Below are 20000 nucleotides of genomic sequence, written 5' to 3' on the forward strand. Positions count from 1 at the left end.
ATTATTATACATACATACATACGTACATACATACATACATACATACATACATACATAGATACATATGTATATGAATTTATGTAAAATTGGTTTACAGCGGATAATGTGTTAATGTTCCAAAGAAAAAATAAACAAACAAACAAACAAATAAACAAACAAATAAACAAACAAATGCATATCAGTATTCGAAAGTTTTCCAATTTCCTTCTTTCTTTTAACATCGAAAAGTTTATTTTAAAGAAAAGTTTGCAAAAGAAGAAAGCATTGGTATTTCGAAAAGGTTAAAGGTTTACGTTGGGGGGTCAGGCTTACACACGGATAACTTTGAAAGTCACGAACAATCCTTTTTTCTCTTCGCGAATGTTTTCTCCTCTTTACCCTAACTCCTCTCTTCTTTCGTGTATATACGAGAAGCTCGCAATGTGAGGATGCTTTTATCCTTCTACCTTTAAGCTCAGACTTAGGGTGACATGGATAGGGTTCTGATTTAAGTAGTGCCACGTTTCAATCGCGCGAATGCATCGTCATTGAAACGGGGAAAGGTCACGTAGCTTGAAAGAGAAATGAAATCAAGAGATTGTCTTTCTCTTTCTCTCTATCCTTCTTTCTTTCTTCTATTTTTTTGTTTTTTTTTGTTTTTTTTTGTTTTTTTTTCTTCATTTTTCCTTTTCCTTTTCATTTTCATTTTCCTTCACAAACTGTTGACCCCTTTTTTTTTTTACCTTTAATTCATTCCCGAATCGTTTGTAATTTTTCTCTTATTTATCTTGGAAACTTTTCTCTCTTTTTTTTTTTTCTTCTTCGTCATCTCACGAAAATAAAAAGAGAACAAATGTAATAGTACGAAAATTATATACGCATTGTTATCACTTAAAATAGGATGAAAATTGTGAGATATCTTTGTCGTAACTAGATTCGCTTTTGTCATTTTTTAAATAATATTACGAAAACAAATAAAAAAAAAAAAAAAAAAAAAAAAAAAAAAAAAGCGAAGAAACAGATTCGTATCTTTAGCATTTAAAGAAAATTATCGGGCCAATGAAATTTCGTAGAATTCTATCTGAATAGAAGACGTTCCAACTTGAAAACAGAAGTCAAAATTTGGCCATGATTTTCCTAACACTTCGATCGTTCAAGATCTTATCCAATATCTCAAGAGAACAACCCCTAATTTTGGGAAGGACTCGAGTAAAAAAAAAAGAAAAAAAGAAAAAAAAAATATAAAAATAAAAGGAGAGAAGAAAGAAAGAAAGAAAGAAAGATAGATAGATAGACAGATAGATAGATAGAAAGAGGAGAAAGAAAGAAAACTCCTAACACAGAGGTTGCGAATTTTCTTCCCTTTTTCAAACAACCTTACATCGACCATTTTCAATGGTCCAGCTTGATGCTAGAGAGAGAGAGAGAGAGAGAAAGAGGAGGTCTAATACGGTCTTGAAGAATTTCGAGTCGCCTACTAGCCAGTCTTCTTTCGACCACGAGTCAGAAAAAGAGAGAGAAAGAGAGAAAGAGAGAGAAAGAGAGAGAAAGAGAGAGAGAGAAAGAGAGAGAGGATCGTAACGTACCCTCTGGTAAATGGAACGCACCAGAGAGAGGGCCTTTCCCGGAGGATCGATAGAGAGGGGAGGGCATAGTGGGTGCGAGAGAAACGCCGATTGGGAACGTCCGTGAGAGGCGAACATAGGAATAAAGCGGATAGAGACTGGAGTATGTGTAAAAGAGAGAGAAAGAGAAATAGAGATAGAGAGTAAGAGGATAGAGAAAGAGAGAGAGATAGAGATAAAGACAGAAACAGAGATATAGGACAGAGAGAGAGAGAGAGAGAGAGAGAGAGAGAGAGAGAGAGAGAGAGAGAGAGAGAGAGAGAGAGAGAGATACATACATATACGAAAACACACATGTACACACTATATATATATATATATATATACATATATATATGTATATATATATATACATATATATATATGTATACACACATATATACATCGAACATGTTAGAGATGAGAGAGAGAAGAAATAGCAAAGAGGGTGGAAAAGGTGCATCGGGAAAGTGTAAGAGAAAGAAAGACAGATATGAGAGGGCGCCACGGAGGACGGTTCCGCGTCGTTCCACGGTTGCTACGAGCGGCGTCGGCGTCGGCGTCGGCGTCGGCGTCGGCGTCGTTCGTCGTCGTCGTCGTCGCCGTCGCCGTCGTCGTCGTCGTTATCGCCGGCGTCAGAGCGAACACGCAGCTGCCAAGGGCAGTCTCCGGTATTCGGTCCAGTCTGCCATACGCCGTCGTTTCGTACGCACGAACGTTGAGCGGGCTCGCGCGCGTGTGTGCACGAGAGAGAGAGAGAGAGAGAGAGAGAGAGAGACAGAGAGAAAGAGAGAGAGAGAGAGAGAGAGAGAGAGAAAGAAAAAGATAGAGATAGATAGAAAGATAGAAAGAAAGAAAGAAAGATAGAAAGATAAAGAAATACACAAACCCTCGGATACACACATATATACACACACGTACATACATATATACACATACACACATATGCACGCACCTGGAGGACAGACGGACCTTTGGATGGACCTATAACGCAAGGATTTATTAATAACTCGTATGAAATTCATCTCGTTTTTATCTACAACGATTTTCTTCTTTAATTTTCTAATCTTTATTTCTCCCTTTAATTTTCCCCATCGTCGATCTATCAATTCATTGAACTCGTTTTTAATATTTCTTTTTTTTTTTTTTTTTTTTATATTTTCTTCTAATTCATTTCTCCTAATCTGCCGGAGAAAAATCTAATCGACGTGTGTCGTGTGTGCGTGTCTCGTGATTATTGTGTTTCGATTGTTCGGAAAAAGATTCGAGAAATATCATTCCATCCCGTAAGAGACGTTCAAATACGGTGACGTATGATTGTGAGATTTGTTGTTAACATTTTGAAAGGACGACGAACGTGTTGATATTTCTTTTTTTTTTCTTTTTCTTCCTTTTTTTTTTCTCCTTTTTTCTTCTGTGACAAATCAAGGAGAAAGGCAATGTGCTTTCTTTCAAATGGCTAAAAACGAAAGGTGTTAGAAGAGTCCTTTTTTTTTTTTTTTTTATCACTCGTGTGTTTCTTGTTTTCTTCGTGGAAGATATAAGGATCGACACGATGCTCTAACGAAGATTTCTCAGGTATGAACATTTTTTTCGTTCTTTCTTCTCTTCTTTAATTTCGTTTTGTTTTGTTTTGTGTTTTTGTTTTTGTTTGTTACTTTCTCTCTCTCTCTCTCTCTCTCTCTCTCTCTGTCTCTATCTCTCTTCCTCTATTTATTTCTTATCTTTTCTAAGTGAAACGCTTTCAGAAAGATTTCGGTGTACCGTCGAGTCGAGATGCAAGTTTCGTTACGTTAACTTTATCTTATGGGGATCGTACTTATGGGGGAAAATTTTCGATGAAGATCGTCTGATTTTTTTCTTCGTTGTAATACAAATAGAAACGATTGATCTTCGATCAATCCAATTATTTTTTATCTTTCCTTTATTTTCTTTCTTTTCTAATCTTTTACAAGCAAGTATTTCTATTTCTTATAGAATGAAAAATCTTTAATAATATACTGAGACATTTAATTCTGAACAATCACGTACTCGTTTCATCAACGAGTCATAGAAAAACAATCGTTTTATGGCTTTAATCGTTTATAATGTTATTTAATTTGATCTAATTCTGTCAGATTATTTTAAAGACGAATAATGTTTAAATGGATTCTTTTTGAAAATTTATATAGATTATGATATTTCATAATAAACGTATCGTCAAATAGTAAATATTAGATATTGAAATTTTTCATTTAATTTCTCATAATTAAATTATCGTTTTAAGAATGAACGAAAGAATTTCCATTGATAATTTTCTCTCTCTCTTTTTTTTTTTTTTTTTTTTTTTTTTTTTTTCTATATAGATCCGATCCTTCTGTATAAAGATTCAAAGTGACATTGCTGACATACGATGCACTCTGATAATTATCGGTCCAGAGAGTCACTCGCTTATGTAGTATCATGGCCGCGAAATTCGAATCGTTTCGTTCGACGTCAGATTAGATTACGTGCGTTCTCATCAATGTAAACGAGACGTTATCGCATATTCGATCGAATAGAAATTCGAGTTACCTTAGAACGTTCAAAAGTTTCGAACGTATCTTTCGATGACATCGGATAGTCAAATCTATCCCTGATTCTAACCTTCACTTCGAAATCTGATGATTCGAGTTTCATAGTAATTGGTACACTTACGTTCCGTGTATAATAACTTTGTCTATGATCTTCCATTAGATTTTATCATTGGAGATTCTCAAATTTAGATTAAAATTCGAGATCATCGATGATAAATGTTAGATTAAATGATAACGTTAAATTCATATTTCATATTTTTCATAATATATATTTCTTTAATACTTTCTTTTTTTTTTTTTTTTTTATTTTATTTTTGCAATAAATAAATAAATTGCATTTGATTCTATCAATAAACTGGAATTATCCAATCAAAAAGTCTATCTTACAACAGGCAATTTATTTATCTATAAAACGAGGAAAAGAAAAGAAGAAGCAGAAGAGAATGGAAATGAAGAAAAATAAAAATAAAAAGAAAAAGAAGAAAGAAAAAAGAGAGAGAGAGAGAAAAAAAAAGAATATTTATTTGAAAGAATGAATTCAACTTTAACTTGGATGTCTCGATTTTACTTACATTTTACGAAATACATAGAAAATACGAAAGGAAATCCTTGGTAGATCGAGGCAGACCGTTCACTCTCGATCTTTACTCGGGTAAATAAATTTAGTGGTCCCGTCGAGAACTTCCAGCTCGAAGACGAATTTCATTAGAATTCTCTCAAAGAAAGAGAAAAAGAGAGAGAGAGAGAGAGAGAGAGAGAGAGACGGAATTTTATTTCTTTGCCACTAGGTGATTCAAGAGACTGAATCGTTTTCTCTTGATCGTTTAAGACTTTGCAAAACGTTTAGAAAATTTCCATTTTCCTTGTGGTATTGCCGGACGTCGAAGTGAAAGATATAAAGAATGAGGAGAAAAAAGAAAAAGAGAATGAAAAAGAGAAAAAGAAAGAGAAATAAAAAAAGATATATATATATATATATATATATATGTATATATATATATATATATATATATATATATAGGAAGGTGGATTTGCCGTTTTACAGAATCGCTTTGCATTCCAATGAATATTAATCGAATGCAATTATTAAATGTAAATTCAAACTCGAACGGCCACCGTTTCGTCGTTCCTATTCTTCTCTAACCTTCTCGCTCTAACTCTCACAATCTCTGGAGTAGTCAGGTAGCCTAAACTTTCGCAAACTTTATATATATATATAAGTATATACATATACGTATATATATAAATATATATATAGACATACATATACATAAATATATATATATAAATATATATATATATATATATATATATATATATATGTATATTCGATCCATATCTACGTATAAACTGACTTGGAAACTCCTTCAAAGTGCACTTCCGAATAGAAGTACTTCGGCTGGATTCCGGTCTCGTAGGGATTTTCCAAATCGAACGTCGAACGTTGCCCAGTCTCTATTGCCCTTTTGCGTCAAAGAAGAAAACCAGGGTACTTCTCGTCGATCCAAAGTAGAAATTGTCTACTTCGTAGCCTTCTCTACGTAATCGAGTCGATAATACCTTTGGATACTCACTCTCTCTCTATCTCTCTCTCTCTCTTTCTGTCTCTCCGTCTGTCTTTCATTATCGGTTATCTCTTTTCTCTCTCTTTTTTATTTCTCTGTTTTTTTATTTTATTTTTTTCTTTCCTCCTTCCTCTTCCTTTCACTCAAGTACGCCCAAAAAGAAATTCTTAAAATTTCTAATACGCACTTTGTTTCCTTTTATAAATTAGAAATTGTTTCTTCAATTCAACGTTTGAAATTCTTAATGAAAATTGGTTGGTTATTAATTATTAATTATTACTTTTCGTATAAAATAATGATTAAACGTTATCAAATATCTCCATACTTTATATATCACATTGTTAAGAACAATTTTCAAGGAGATAAGTCATGCGAAAATTTTCTCATTACGTTGTCCATTCAAACGTTTATCAAAGTAACGAAGAAGACGTTGCAATTTCTGTTGTAATTATTATTACTAAAACATCGATATAATAATATTAATAATTATAATTGTTATTATTATTATTATTATTATTATTATTATTATTATTATTATAATACAAATATATTGGTACATTTGAAAATTATTTATTCAGCGTTGCCACCAATTCCCTTTGGACGAGATAAATAAATAAGTAAAAATAAAAGAAAAAAGAGAAAAAGAAAAAGAAAAAGAAAACAAAAGGAAATAGCGGACGAATCGAAACTGTTTCTTTGAGATTAATCGTTGCATTTGACAAAGCGATTTAACGAAAGGAAAATTAAGTTTAAAGAAAGTCTACGAATGCCTCCAGGCATTCCACCGTTTTCTCATTTCTCATTTCATGGCTTTTAAGAAATTAAAAGGAACAAAGAATATGTGGTAGGCGGTAGCGTTAACTTTGTCGACTAAAATGAAAAGGATACACTTACAAGTTATGTTATACAAGGGACGAACACGAATTAAAAAGCTTACATTTTTGCGGCATTTAATTAATTAAACATTTCTTTCTCTAATTATTATTACGCGACTGATGAGACTAAGGAAATCGTGTGTGCTTGTATTTTTCTTTTTCTTTTGCTTTTTTTTCTTTTTTTTTTTTTTTTTTTTTTTTTTTTTTCGTAGTTTATATCCCATTTGGTATATTTACTTTCTATGTTTTTTTTTTTTTTTTCTTTCCTTTTTTGTTTGCTAATCTTAATGAAATAATTATAATCATATTTATATAAAATTTTGCAAGGATTAATTTATTTGTGCATATTAAATTATTATCATTATTTTTTTTCTCAACAATATATATATATATATATATATATATATATATATATATTGTTCTACAAATCAAAATTTATTAGATAATATTATTATTATTTTAAAAGGCAATAAGTTTAATGTAATATTTAAATATACAGATGAGCGAAGAAATGTTTAAGTAAACGAAGAAGACCCCCATATTCAGTTATCACATAGTCGATCTAACGGACAATATATCTCTTTGGTGAACGTAAACTTGCAAGGATGCACTACTGCTGACTAGTCTGGTAGAATAACTTCGGCTAACTAACTCGATAATTCTCTACGGAAGACGATAGAACATTAAGCCGGTTTTCGCGCCTGAAGATAAGCAACAATCTACAATTATCTTAAATGGTTGATCTTAATGATCGATAAACTTATGTTCTATGTATAAAGCAAAACGATTGAATACAATCGAACTAATAATAACGATTTAATTTTCAAGTCTACGAACAATCTCGATGAATTATTTTTATATATATATTTAAAATAAAGTCTTCTTTAACAATGAGATATATAAAATATTTTCTTTTTTTTTTTTTCTTTATATATATATATATATATATATGATTACCGAAATCATATGATCTTTTAAAAGTAAAAATAATAAGTCGCTATACTTCTCTAATGTCAATGATAAAATAAGATAAATATTTTTGTTCGAATTTAAGCTTTAGTATACTAATTCTTTAAGTTGTTAAGTCAAAAAAGTATATATATATATATATATATATATATATATATATATATATACAAAGTGAAGTAGGATGCAGTCTCTCTGTTATCGTTGAATTTCACTCTGGTACTGTGCCACGAATTTTCGACAAGAACGAGCGTAAGAGAACCATAGCATACGAGATTTGGTCGTACGAGCAACTGCGTCCGTATTGTATGGTCCATTGCAATTTGCCGAGATTGCTGTGTACGTATGTACGAGTACGTACGTACTATCGGAAATTGTTAGAGAAAAAAAGTTGGGCAACTGAATAGACAGATAGATAGATAGATAGATAGATAGATAGATAGATAGATAGATAGATAGAAAGATAGATAGATATGATAGTCATCGGTTAAGTGGAACTCGATCGAGAGAGAGAGAGAGAGAGAGAGAGAGAGACAGAGAGATGGAGATGAAGATGGAGATGAAGATGGAGATGAAGATGGAAATTTGTATAAATGAGGATGATGTTGATGGTAGTTGTAATGTTAAATTGGTGAACTGGTAGGTGAGGATAGTTTAGGGGTTAGTTTGCTGTTAGACAAACTTCCCTTATCTCATGGAATATCGAATATACTGGGGATGATGCGTGCCATTGAAATTCCTGTGTTAACTCTTATAACATTTTAAAATTATTATTATTATCTTTACATTAATTTTATTCTTTCTAATTATTATCATATTTCGATCATTGTTTAATAATGATTAATTAATTATTTACGATTCATGTTAAGTTGTATGTGTTATACATTATTAACGAATCATTGATAATTCCTCTACGATAATCTCAGTTAGATATTCGATAAGAGCCGAAGATAATTCCATTTCGACGACTGACGTGTACGGATTTAGGTCGTTAACGTCAAAAGGATCAAGAACGTTTTCGAAATATACGGAAGAAGATCGAAAATTTTCAAAGATATCTTCTTTCGAAATATTTCATCTTTAACGTTATTCTAATGGTTATCAGAAATATATTTTTAACCAGATAAACTTTATTCGTGTAAGTATAAATCGATGGAATATATTAAATTAATTAAATTCTTTATATGTATTTACGCGTATGATCGAATGTATCGATCAAGTCATTCCTCAATAACATTACCCTTTTGAAAATTTATAAGCTTTATAAGCAAAGAGAGGAAAAAAAAAATAAAATAAAATAACAGAATTTTCAAACGTTCCGAAAAAAAAGAGAAAAAAAAAAAAGGAAAAAAAGAAAAAAGAAGGAAATAGTTTCTCGCAATTGTATACAAAATTAAGGGGAACAAAGGGATTGATTCTTTCAGACCTACGTCACTACCAAAATCATTTTACGCGCCGTTAAATATTTTTTTCCTCGGTGAAGGGGGACAACGAGCATAAAGAAACACAAAGAAAAGTATTAAAGAAAAAAAATAAAAATAATTAAATAAAAAAAGAAAAACCCTAAAAATGAGAAAAGCGTCCTTTCGAAAGGATCAGAAGTAACCTTTTTCCTTTTTCTTTTTATCATGTGCGTACACGCGTCGCGTAATAGCCGACCTTCCTCTCGTTTCTTCCTTTTCTATCTCTCTCTCTCTCTCTCTCTCTCTCTTTCTCTCTTTCTCTCTTTCTCTCTCTCTCCTCCCTCTTTTTTTTCCCTGTGCTTTAGCCATTTCTATATTCCCAACACCTCCTCGTTTACCTCCCTCTGTCTCGTACCCGCCAAAAGAGCTTAATTGAATTTTTCTTAATTAACTACCGTCGTGGCGCTACGATAATTGCCATGCACGAACTCACCCATTATCGTAATTGTGGGTCTAATTAATGTTGCTTGGATGTTATTCGTGCGTACGACCAGACTTCGTAGGAGATTAAATTCTTTTTATATTTTCTTCCTTTTCTTCTTTTTTTTTTTTTTTTCTCTCCTAATTCTTCGATCCTTTTCTCGTATCAATTTTCTGATTAATTTGTGAGACTTCTTCTATGGGTGGAAAAAAAAAAAAAAAAAAAAAAAAAAAAAAAAAAAGAAAAACAAATAAATAAAATAAATAAAAAAAAGAAAATAGAGAGGAAAAAAAAAACAAGAAAAATAAAGAAACGAAAATACGATAAATAAAGTTTATATAATTTGCGAATAATAATTCTTTCCGATTAAAATGATCTCGATCTAAGTAAAGTAAAAATATACTAACAAACGATGACATGATCATTTGAATTATTCTAATTAAAAATTATATTTTCATTGATATAAAATTGAAATTTGATTTACTAAACGAAGTATCGGATTATTCGAAACTATCCCATTTATAGTACATCGTTTTAATACGTAAAATTCAACGAAATTATATATTTCAACGTTGTCGAGAATTTATCGGAAATAAACATTATGTTACCTTGTTAAAATAATTCTATAAAGTTCGAGATAAGTTCTATATATATATATACACACACATATATATATATATATATATATATATATATATATATATATAAACATACACACGTATACAAAATTTTCATTAAAAAGCTGTCGAACATTCCGTAAAAACCAATAAAAAAATACGATCAGATAAGATACTCGTGATTTTAAACATATATATATATATATATATAGATAGATAAAAAAAAGTAACCATAAGAAGGTTTCTTTATATATCGTTTGACTTTAGTGGCCGATAAAGTAAAAGAAAAGAGAAAGAGAGAGCAAAAAAGAAGGGGAAAAAAAAAAAAGAAAAAAAGAAAAAGAAAGAACACAAAAGAACAAAAAGGAAACAAAAAAAGAGAAAGAGAAAAGAAAGGAGAGAAGGAAGAAAAAAAATTAAGAAGAGTAAGAGATAGCTTAGAATGCTACTTAAGTGTTCGAAAAGTTACACACACATACATACATACATACATGCATATATACATGCACGCATGCATATATATATATATATATATATATATACACACATTATAGAAACGAGACCGATGCACCTTCATGGATAGAACAAATAGTGGAAAAGACGAGGTTCGACGAGGTTCGACGAGTGTCTAGAGCGTAATGGACGATTACAAGAAAAAGAAAGAAAGAGAGAGAGAGAGAGAGAGAAAGAGAAAGAGAAAGAGAAAGAGTGCCATGAGGAGTATGAGGAGAGGAGAATGGGGCAGGAGGGAAGGAGGTGCAGTTGAGAGAGCTACACTGAGAACGAGGAAGAGGGAAGAGATTTATGAGACCGCAGGAATTGTGCAGCACGTAACTGGAACGAAAAAAGGACTCGAAACTATTCTCGCTACGTCGTGGTTCGCCCGTTTGCAGAAACATCGATTATATACGACGAGGGTGAGGTATAGGGGGTATGGAAAGAGAGAGAGAGAGAGAAAGAGAGAGAGAGGGAGGGAGGGAGGGAGTGAGGGAGGGAGAGAGAGGAAGAGTGAAAGAGGCAACACGGTGTGGGAGATTCGATGAAACCTATGGTTGCGGAATCCGGTTGACCGAGTTAAATTTTGCAATGAAATTTTCCGAATTTCTCGTCCGTACGTAGAACAATAACTAAAAATCACGACGGTCTGTCATATTATTTAAGAATTTTTCTTTTTTCTTTTTTTTTTTTTTTTTTTTGTTTTCTTTTACCTACGTTTCCTGTCGTTTTGATTTAATTTTATTTATTTATTTGTTTGTTTGTTTTATTTTTTTTTCTTTCTCTTTCTTTCTTCTTTTTTTCTTTTTTTTTTTCTTTTTTTTTTTTTTTTCAAATCCACGAAGACTCGCGTCAATCGCGAGAGATTCATGGTCTTCGTCAGAGAATCGATAATCGTTCGTATCCTCTTTACTTCTTCTTCTTCTTCTTCTTTTCCCCCCACCCCCCTCCTCTTTCAATTCGAAAATCATCGAATTGTCAAAAGGAGAATGAAATTGGAATGGTGGTACGATGATGAATTATGCGATTTAATTTCTCACGATTCGACGGAATAATCGAGTGAAGATTCATCGAGATAATAGAATGGATGCAAATATTTGGACGACGATTTAAGAGAGTATCCGATTCTCTCGGTGAATAATGTTTTTCCACTTTTTCTTTCTCTTTCTCTCTTCTTTTTTTTCTTTTTCTCTTTTTTTTTTTTTTTTTTTTTTTTTTTTTTTTTTTTTTTTTTTTTCTTTAACTCGACAAACGAATCTCTCCATTTTGTCTATGCAATTACCGTCGATCATACACCATTGATCCTTGAAATAATTGAGAAAGATAATTAATAAATAATATTGCGATAGAGTTCGTTTGAAATCAAATGCATTTTCTTTTCTTCCTTTTTATTTTGTTCCTTTCTTTAATTATTTTTTTTTTTTTTTTTTTTTTTTTGGAGGGAAGGAGGAAGAGATAACGAATCCGAACGGACACTTGCACTTTTTACATCTTGATTTTTCTCCTTTGAAAAATATGTATTGTTCCTTACAAAAAAAAAAAAAGAAAGAGAAAAAAAAAGAAAAAAAAGGACGTATAAAAAAAAATAAAAAAAGAATTCTTGTTTAAGACCTTGAGAAGTATAAGAATGAAAAACAAAAGGAAAAGTACAAAACAAAACAAAAGAAAAAAGAAAAATAGAAACAAAAAAAGAACAAGAAAATCACGCTGATCTGATACATTTTTTTTTTTTTTTTTTTTTTTTTTATTATTCATTTAAATCAATAAGGAAGAATTGATTTGATAAAAAATTTTTATCCACATTACTTGACATTGAATTAATTGTGAAAAGTTCCTTTTTACAATGCAATACTTTACAATGGAAATTTTTTACAATGAGATATTTTACGAATGAAAAATTTTTACAATGCAAGAATTGCAAACGAAATTGCAATTCTTATTAAGACAAATAGATTGGATTGGATCTTATATGTCTTCACTTTTTTTTTTTTTTTTTTTTTTTTTTATATGAAATTTTACCGACGATAACTTTTAAGAGCTAAAGAGAGAGAAAGAGAAAGAGAAAGAGAAAGAGAAAGAGAGAGAGAGAGAGAGAGAGAGAGAGAGAAAAAGTGAGAGAGAGAGAGAAAGAGACAACTTTTTAAACGAATAATAATTGCTGTCGACGATGAATCGAGATTTCACGATATATTTTAAGAATCTCAATAACACCGTCATCGGTTCGAGCTCTTTAATCAATACCATTCGATAATCTCCTCGTGCTTGACCGATAGGTACCACGAGTAAAGTTGATTGATTTTTAATCACCAAATCCTCTCAGTGTCTCTCTTTCTCTCTTTCTTTCTCTCTCTTTCTCTCTCTCTCTCTCTCTTATTTTTTTCTTTTTTTTTTTTTTTTACACATGGCAATCTCACCGATTTTTGATCTCGAGTTCGTCCTAACACAAGTTAATTACTATCGAACTTCATATGCAAACTCGAGTATTTCGTTAAATAGAAATCATCGTTGAAACATCACCCTAATTAATTTTCAATAGAAATGAGAACGGCGATTTGAGGATATTCAAGGCATACGAAATTAATTTGCAATAAGGAGATGATAAATTAAACGTTTGAATTAGCATTCGAATGTAAATTATTATTAATAATATAATTAATATGATTTCTCGTTGATTTTTTTTTTATTATAAATATTACGTTTCATTGCTCAATATAAACACGATAGATAGATAGTCCATATAATAAATATGCCCGAATGGAAAATCAATCGGACTTTATAAGATTACTGTCATTGGATCGATATATTAGATATCTGTCGAGAGATTTCAAAACGAATGAATACCATAAACTCTTCTGATATATTTTTATCTCGTTTTTGCATTTATGTATATGTATATGTGTATACATGTGTGTGTGTGTGTGTGTGTGTGTGTATGTATGTGTGCTCGAATACGTATGCGAATACGGTACTTGTGAGATTCGATGTAGGAAAAGGAAAACGAAATATCGTGCGCGAAACGACTAAAAAGTTAATCCGATCGAGCGACGTATATAATAAAAAGATTGACATAGTTACCGGCCTGTTCGCATTTTAATTCGAAAGTTACACAGCTGATTTAACGTTTTAGTTATGGCTCGTTTTAAAGATTAAAATATAGATAGGTGGAAGCAAACAAATATATAACTCTATAGCACATTTAGATATATATATATATATATATATATATATATATATATATATATGTAAAGTAATAAAAACGGAAAGAAGGGAGAGGGGAGGGTAGAGCGTAGGGTGACAATTTTAAACGTATTTATTCAACGTAGATAAAATATTGACGTAGATAAAATTTAACAGGCGATTGCCATTTTTCCAACTCGATCGTTTAAATATGTAAATTATTGACAAGCTATAATTTCGTCAATAGTTCCCGTCATGTAGTATCGATTGAATTAGAAATTATGAAGAACGTGTCGAAGGTTCTCGAAAAGACCTTGATCGATCTTCAACCTTGAGCAATGCTCTCAAAGTAGAGAGGAGAAGAAAGAAAAAAAGAAAGAGGAAAAAATAAAAAGAGAGAGAGAGAGTTAAAGCTATAAATTCTAATTGAAATTCCATTTGGAATTCTTTAAAAAAAAAAAAAAAAAAAAGAAAAAGAAAAATAACAAGAGAGAGAAAAGAAGAAAATAGAGTGAAGATGAGGAGAGAAGAGAGGGAGTGAAGAAAGAAGAAGAAGAAGAAGAAAAAAAAAGAAACGACTAGACAGAAACAGAAGACGAGAAGAAGAAGAAGTAGAAGAAGAAGAAGATGATGAATAAGGAAAGAGAATATACATGAGTTATCTAGAAACGTGACTCGTGGATGAAATGAAATATTCTATAAAAGTGTCCCCGGTAGTAGAGTAGTTTCTGGATTAATTAGAAAAACGTTTTGCGTGCAAAGCGAGAAATAGTCGGCCAGGCCACGTTGATTCATGATAAGAGGTGACACGATGAAACTGTCAGTATCAGTAGCAGTGATATTACTACTTATTAGGAGAGTGACACTGTCAGTACCAATAGGAATAAACGTGTAATAACAGCGGATAAACTGCTAGCGCAACCAATTTCAACTTCGTTTAGAGTCAGTCACGAGTTGAGTTGCTGCTTCTTTTTTTTTTATTTTCTTTTTCTTTTTTTTTTTTTTTTTTTTTTTACAGAAGATCATCGTCAAAGAGAAGAGAAAATTCTTTCGCTTTCATGCCGGTCGTCATACACCGGGGTTTTTTATATTTCAAATTTTTCCATTTTTTACTCTTCGTTGAGAGCATGCGTGGGAACTTTTTTCTCTATTTCTCTCTCTCTCTCTCTCTCTCTCTCTCTCTGTTGCTAGAATTTTCACAGTAGTTTCTAGTGAGACTTCTTTTATCTTTCTTCAATTTTATACTAACTCTCTCTCTCTCTCTCTCTTTTTTTTTCTCATTAAATCGCTCTTTTCATTCCAGTCTTTTCGTGTTTCTTCATATTTTTCGTCAGATTATACTTCTCTCTATCTCTCTCTCTCTCTCTCTCTCTCTCTCTCTCTCTCTCTCTCTCTCTCTATCTCTCTCGCTTCAGTTATCGGACCTTCGAAGCGTAGTAGCAGCTCGTCAAAAATTTACTTGCAATTTCCTGGTGGCTCGAGAGAGCCAGTTTCCGACTTTTCGATAAAATGAGACCGGCTCAGTTGCCTTTTATGTATAAGTATAAAGTAGATATTGTACTTATTTATGTTTGTATGTGAATTTCTCTGTATGCGTGTATGTATTTATGTATGTATCTATGTATGTATGTATGTATATATATATATATATGTATATATGTATATATATATGTATGTATATGTGTATGTATGCTATGTGTGTGTGTGTGTGTGTGTATATAGATATGTATACATATATATATATATATGTGATCTATTATAAAAGAAGAAAAATAGAAGAAGACGAAAGAAAGTAATTTCGATTTATCAAAATTTCAACTTTGTATCATCCAAGCATTGAACATTCTCAATGATCGAACGACTAGCAAAGCTTATTTCTTTAGAAGATCTATGATTAAAGCGAACGATCGCATTGATGACGTCAAATAATACGAAAGTAACGATATACGTTTATTGTCATTAATCATTTCAACGGCTAACGAGAATCATAGATCAATCTTTCTACGAAACAAAACATTCTATTTTCTTTTCAATTTCCTTTTTTTTTTTTTTCTTCATTCTTTCTTCGTCGTTAAAAAACGAAGAGAGAGAGAGAGAGAGAGAGAGAGAGAGAAATAAATAGGAGTATATTTTCATTGAAACAGAATCTACTATCTTTTTTCTTTCTTATCTAACTTTCTTTTCTTTTACTTAATACGGCGAAGAAAACGATCGAGTTGTTCGAAAGGTCGATACGAGGAGATCTGGGAAGAAGAACAAAAAAAAAAAAAAAAAAGAAGAAAAAAAAGAAAAAGAAAAAAAAAAAAAAGGAAAAAAAAAAAAAAAAGAGAGAAAAAAGAGACGAAAAAAGAAAAAAAAAGGGAAACAAAGGGAAGAAAAAAAAAATTAGGTAAAAAGAAGAGGGTGAGAAAGAAATTAAAGAGAGAAAACGCTTCGGAACGTCTATTAATGTAGTTCATCGACGTCGAAAACTTTTCTTCCAAGCGACCTTTAAAAACTATGAAGCGAGAGAGAGAGAGAGAGAGAGAGAGAGAGAGTAAGAGAGAGAGAGAGAGAGAGAGTGAGAGAGTGAGAGAGAGAGAGTGATAGAATGACAGAGAGGAAGAAAGATAGAAAGAAAAAACAAAACAAAACAAAACAAAAAAAGAAAAAAAGAAAAAGAAAAAGAAGAAGAAAGAAAAGAAGAATGGGAGAAAGAAAAGGATGGACGTCGCCGGTTCACAATGCGACGTCAAATATTCGCGTAAAATAGCAACAATAAGTCGACGTCGGGCCATCTGGGTCGGCTGTAAAATAATACATCTCGGGGCACGCAGGTTGGCCATGGAAGCCAACGCGGAACCAACGCGCGGTCTCGCGTTGAGAATTGCATTATATTCTCTGGGTAAAGAGTCTTTTTCATTTTTTCCCTTCTCATTATTTTATTTCAGGTGACTGCACGCAGTAAAAAGTCTCATGTCTCATCGTTCCCTCGTTCCTTTTTACAATTCTACCTTTTCTACTCTTCTATATCCTGCTTCTGTACATCTCTTTCTCTCTCTCTCTCTCTCTCTCTCTCATCCTTTTCAACCCTTCACTAAGCTCGACTTTCACCAACAACTAAGTTTCAACCCTTCAAGTTTCCCCCAACCCTTCCCAGCTTGCTCACTGAATTGTGGTTCCTAAACGTTGAACACTAAAAATCTACAGGATTTCTCTATTCTTTTTCCTTTTTTTTTTTTCTTTTTTTTTTTTATCTCTATCTCTATCTCTACCACTTTCTCTCTCTCTCTCTCTCTCTCTCTCTCTCTCTTTCTTTCTTTTTTTCTTTCTTTCCTTTTCTTTCTTTCTAGTTCAAAGAATTCATCTCGCCTTTGTCAAATAAACTTCAAGGGATCATAATTTTAAATCATTTTTCATATATACTCCTACGAGAGAACTGACAGGTTAGTTCTTGTTTAACTCATTTATGCGAGTTGGTTGGTTAATTTCTTAAAATAATGATAACAGAAAGTTTTATACATTAGTTGATAGACTAATGAGAAACTTAAGATTTATCATACGTTTTTATTTTGAGTTAAAGCGTTTATCAAATTCTCTCCCTCTCTCTCTCTCTCTCTCTCTCTCTCTCTCTGTTTGTTTTTTTTTCTCTCAGTTCCAGTCACCTTAATTTTTATATTTAATTGTACCTATGATTTTTAATAATATTCAATGTTGACCTTGCAATTAAAATGTAGGATGAAAAAACTTTCTCGTATATTCTCGAAGCTGTGTGGTTTTTCTTTCTTTCTTTTTTTTTTTTCTTTTTGTTCCTTTTTAATTTTCTCAATGTCGTTAATTTAGATACACGTTATTGCAATCGTTATTTCTTTTAATAAATTCTAAAATATATGTTATATGATTATTACGCTTTATTATTATTATTATTATTATTATTATTATTATTATTATTATTATTATTATTTCTTTTCTTTTTTCTTTTTTTTTTTTTTTTTTTCTTATTGCCAATAAAACGTTATAAAACAATTAATTGTATAAAACGGTTTTACTCGGGTAAATTTTTCTTTCGAACATATCTTCATCAAAAAAAAAAAAAAAAAAAAAAAAAAAAAAAAAAAAAAAAAAAAAAAAAAAAAAAAAAAATGACAAACACGTTTCTCGCGATGAAAGAGAGAAAAAATTTCGCACGTATGGTGTAAATAGAATTTTGAGATAAAACGAGGGTTAAACTTTATCGTCGAAGTTCAACAATTAACAGTTTGTTCGTTCAATTAACAAAAGAGAATCCCTTTTCTCCGGTTTATAATTTTTTCTTTACTTTATAAAAATACTAATAAAATAAGTAATGTTTTTTTCTTTCTTTCTTTCTTTCTTCCTTTCTTTCTTTCCTTTTTTTAAAATCGTCCTTCCATTCATTTGATATAATAGAAATTTTCTTATCTTGTATTCGTAAGTAAACGATTGTTCGAAAATATTTAAAAAAGAATATTTTCTTTTCCTTATGAAATATTAAACACGTAATACTTGATGTTTGAATAGAAAAATAATATATAAAAAATCGACCTGAAATTAGACAATTTTCTAACGGTCATTATTTTCTCATAAAATTTGCAATAGACTTTTAACGTTCCTTTAAATTCTTTTATATATGTAATATAATATAAGAAGTCGTAAGAAGTAATTACGGTCGTGGCTCGAGTTCATCTTTTCATATTTTCTCTTTTGCATTCTGCACTTGAGACGAGAAGGGTAGGCTGACTCCTTCTTTATTTAAGGATACTTTTATCGAGCATTACCATACGAGACAGCCCTCCTTCTATCTTTCTTTATTCCTTCCTCCTTCTCTTTCTCTTTTTTTTTCTTCTTCTTTTTTTTTTCTTTTTTTTTTTTTTTATGAAACTCTTCAAGTTTGGTTATCTTGCAATTAGTACCAAGTCGTTCACCAGTAGTACTTATTTTCACGAATCGCCTTCTTTCATTTTTTTCAACGATGAATAATAAACGGTCAGCACAGGTCAAAAGAAAAAAATAAAAAAAAAAAGAAACAAAAAAAGAAACAAAAAAAGAAAAGAAAGAAAAAAGAAATCATTAATTATAATCAACGATAACAAAGATAACAACGTTCCACTCGAGATATTTATTATTATCTATTAGCATCATTTTAACATCCGTCTAATTATACGATTGTTTAATAACATTAAAAAAATTTTTGAAGATTTTGAGAAAGATCATCGCATGTATCGCCTTCGATATTATTCGACTTAAACAAATGACCTTTAGATCTCGATGATTCAATCAACTGACCTATCTCGTCGAGTCAACTAGACGATAATAGTTTTGAGTTAACGGAGAAATTATGGTAGAAGGATCGATAATTATGAACTATCTTCTACTTGTTATGTATAGGTCTGTGTTTCTCACCGTTCGTATGTATTAGTATCCATCGAAAGTGAAGAGAAATGTACTCACGACAAGCAACTACGAAGTACGTACTCGAAGTTACAAACCTTCCTAACCCCGGTCGTCTCTCCTAACTTACCACGTTCCTTTCACAGTCTTACGAGTGCCTTGGGTAAACCCTTTGCTCTTTGCTCTTTGCCCTTTAGAATTCGTGTCTCTATTTGCGTCGAGACTATGACGAGCGTGGGTGGTTCTTCTTCTTATTGTCACAAACTTTTCTTTACTATATTCTTTTATCCTCTCTCTCTCTCTCTCTCTCTCTCTCTCTCTCTCTTTTTCTATCCTTTGTAACTTTCAAAAAAACATCGACGAGAATTTTTACATTGTATTTATTTTTAAAATTACAACTACAAATATTGTAATTAATAGAAATCGTTCATACGAATTGTAATCATAATGTATGGGTACAAAAAGGTTTTTAAATGATTTGAAATTTTTATTACACTTTATTTTCTTCTTTTTAAACGATATTTTTCAAATTTGCAATTAAACATATAGTTTTATATATATTAATCTTTGATGTATACCGATACGAAGAAGAAAATATGATTGAAAAATCTCGAAAAGGGATAATTGATTTTTAAAAGAATTTATTATAAGGCGATATCGATAAGATCATATTTGTATAGAACACACACACTCTCTCTCTCTCTCTCTCTCTCTCTCTCTCTCTTTCGCTTGCTCTTCTGAAAAAGAGACTAATCGTAGTTTAACGTAATCCAAAGGCAAAAGTTAAGCTTTTAGAAGAAAAGAAGGACAATTTCGAAGCTCGTGTGATAGAATGACCGAGATAGCATTAAGTCAACTGTTCGATTAATGAAATCATAGTATGGAATTGAAACGA

The 20000-nt window shown here is 31.3% G+C and overlaps 1 protein-coding gene across 14 annotated transcripts in view; it reads left to right on the plus strand.

The window, feature by feature from the left end:
* Positions 1–2188: 2188 nt before the first annotated feature.
* Positions 2189–20000, plus strand: part of LOC124954537 (glutamate receptor ionotropic, kainate 2) — a 219317-nt gene continuing 201505 nt past the window's right edge. For 4 of the 14 annotated variants that reach the window (XM_047507615.1, XM_047507617.1, XM_047507623.1 and 1 more), the window contains exon 1: positions 2193–3161. The gene's annotated coding sequence lies outside the window, so the exon portion shown is untranslated. Of the gene's footprint in view, positions 3162–20000 lie in introns of all 14 variants that reach the window. The other 10 variants (XM_047507621.1, XM_047507622.1, XM_047507626.1 and 7 more) reach the window with 7 other exon arrangements.

Source organism: Vespa velutina, chromosome 15 (assembly GCF_912470025.1).
Source record: "Vespa velutina chromosome 15, iVesVel2.1, whole genome shotgun sequence".
NCBI lineage: Eukaryota > Metazoa > Arthropoda > Insecta > Hymenoptera > Vespidae > Vespa > Vespa velutina.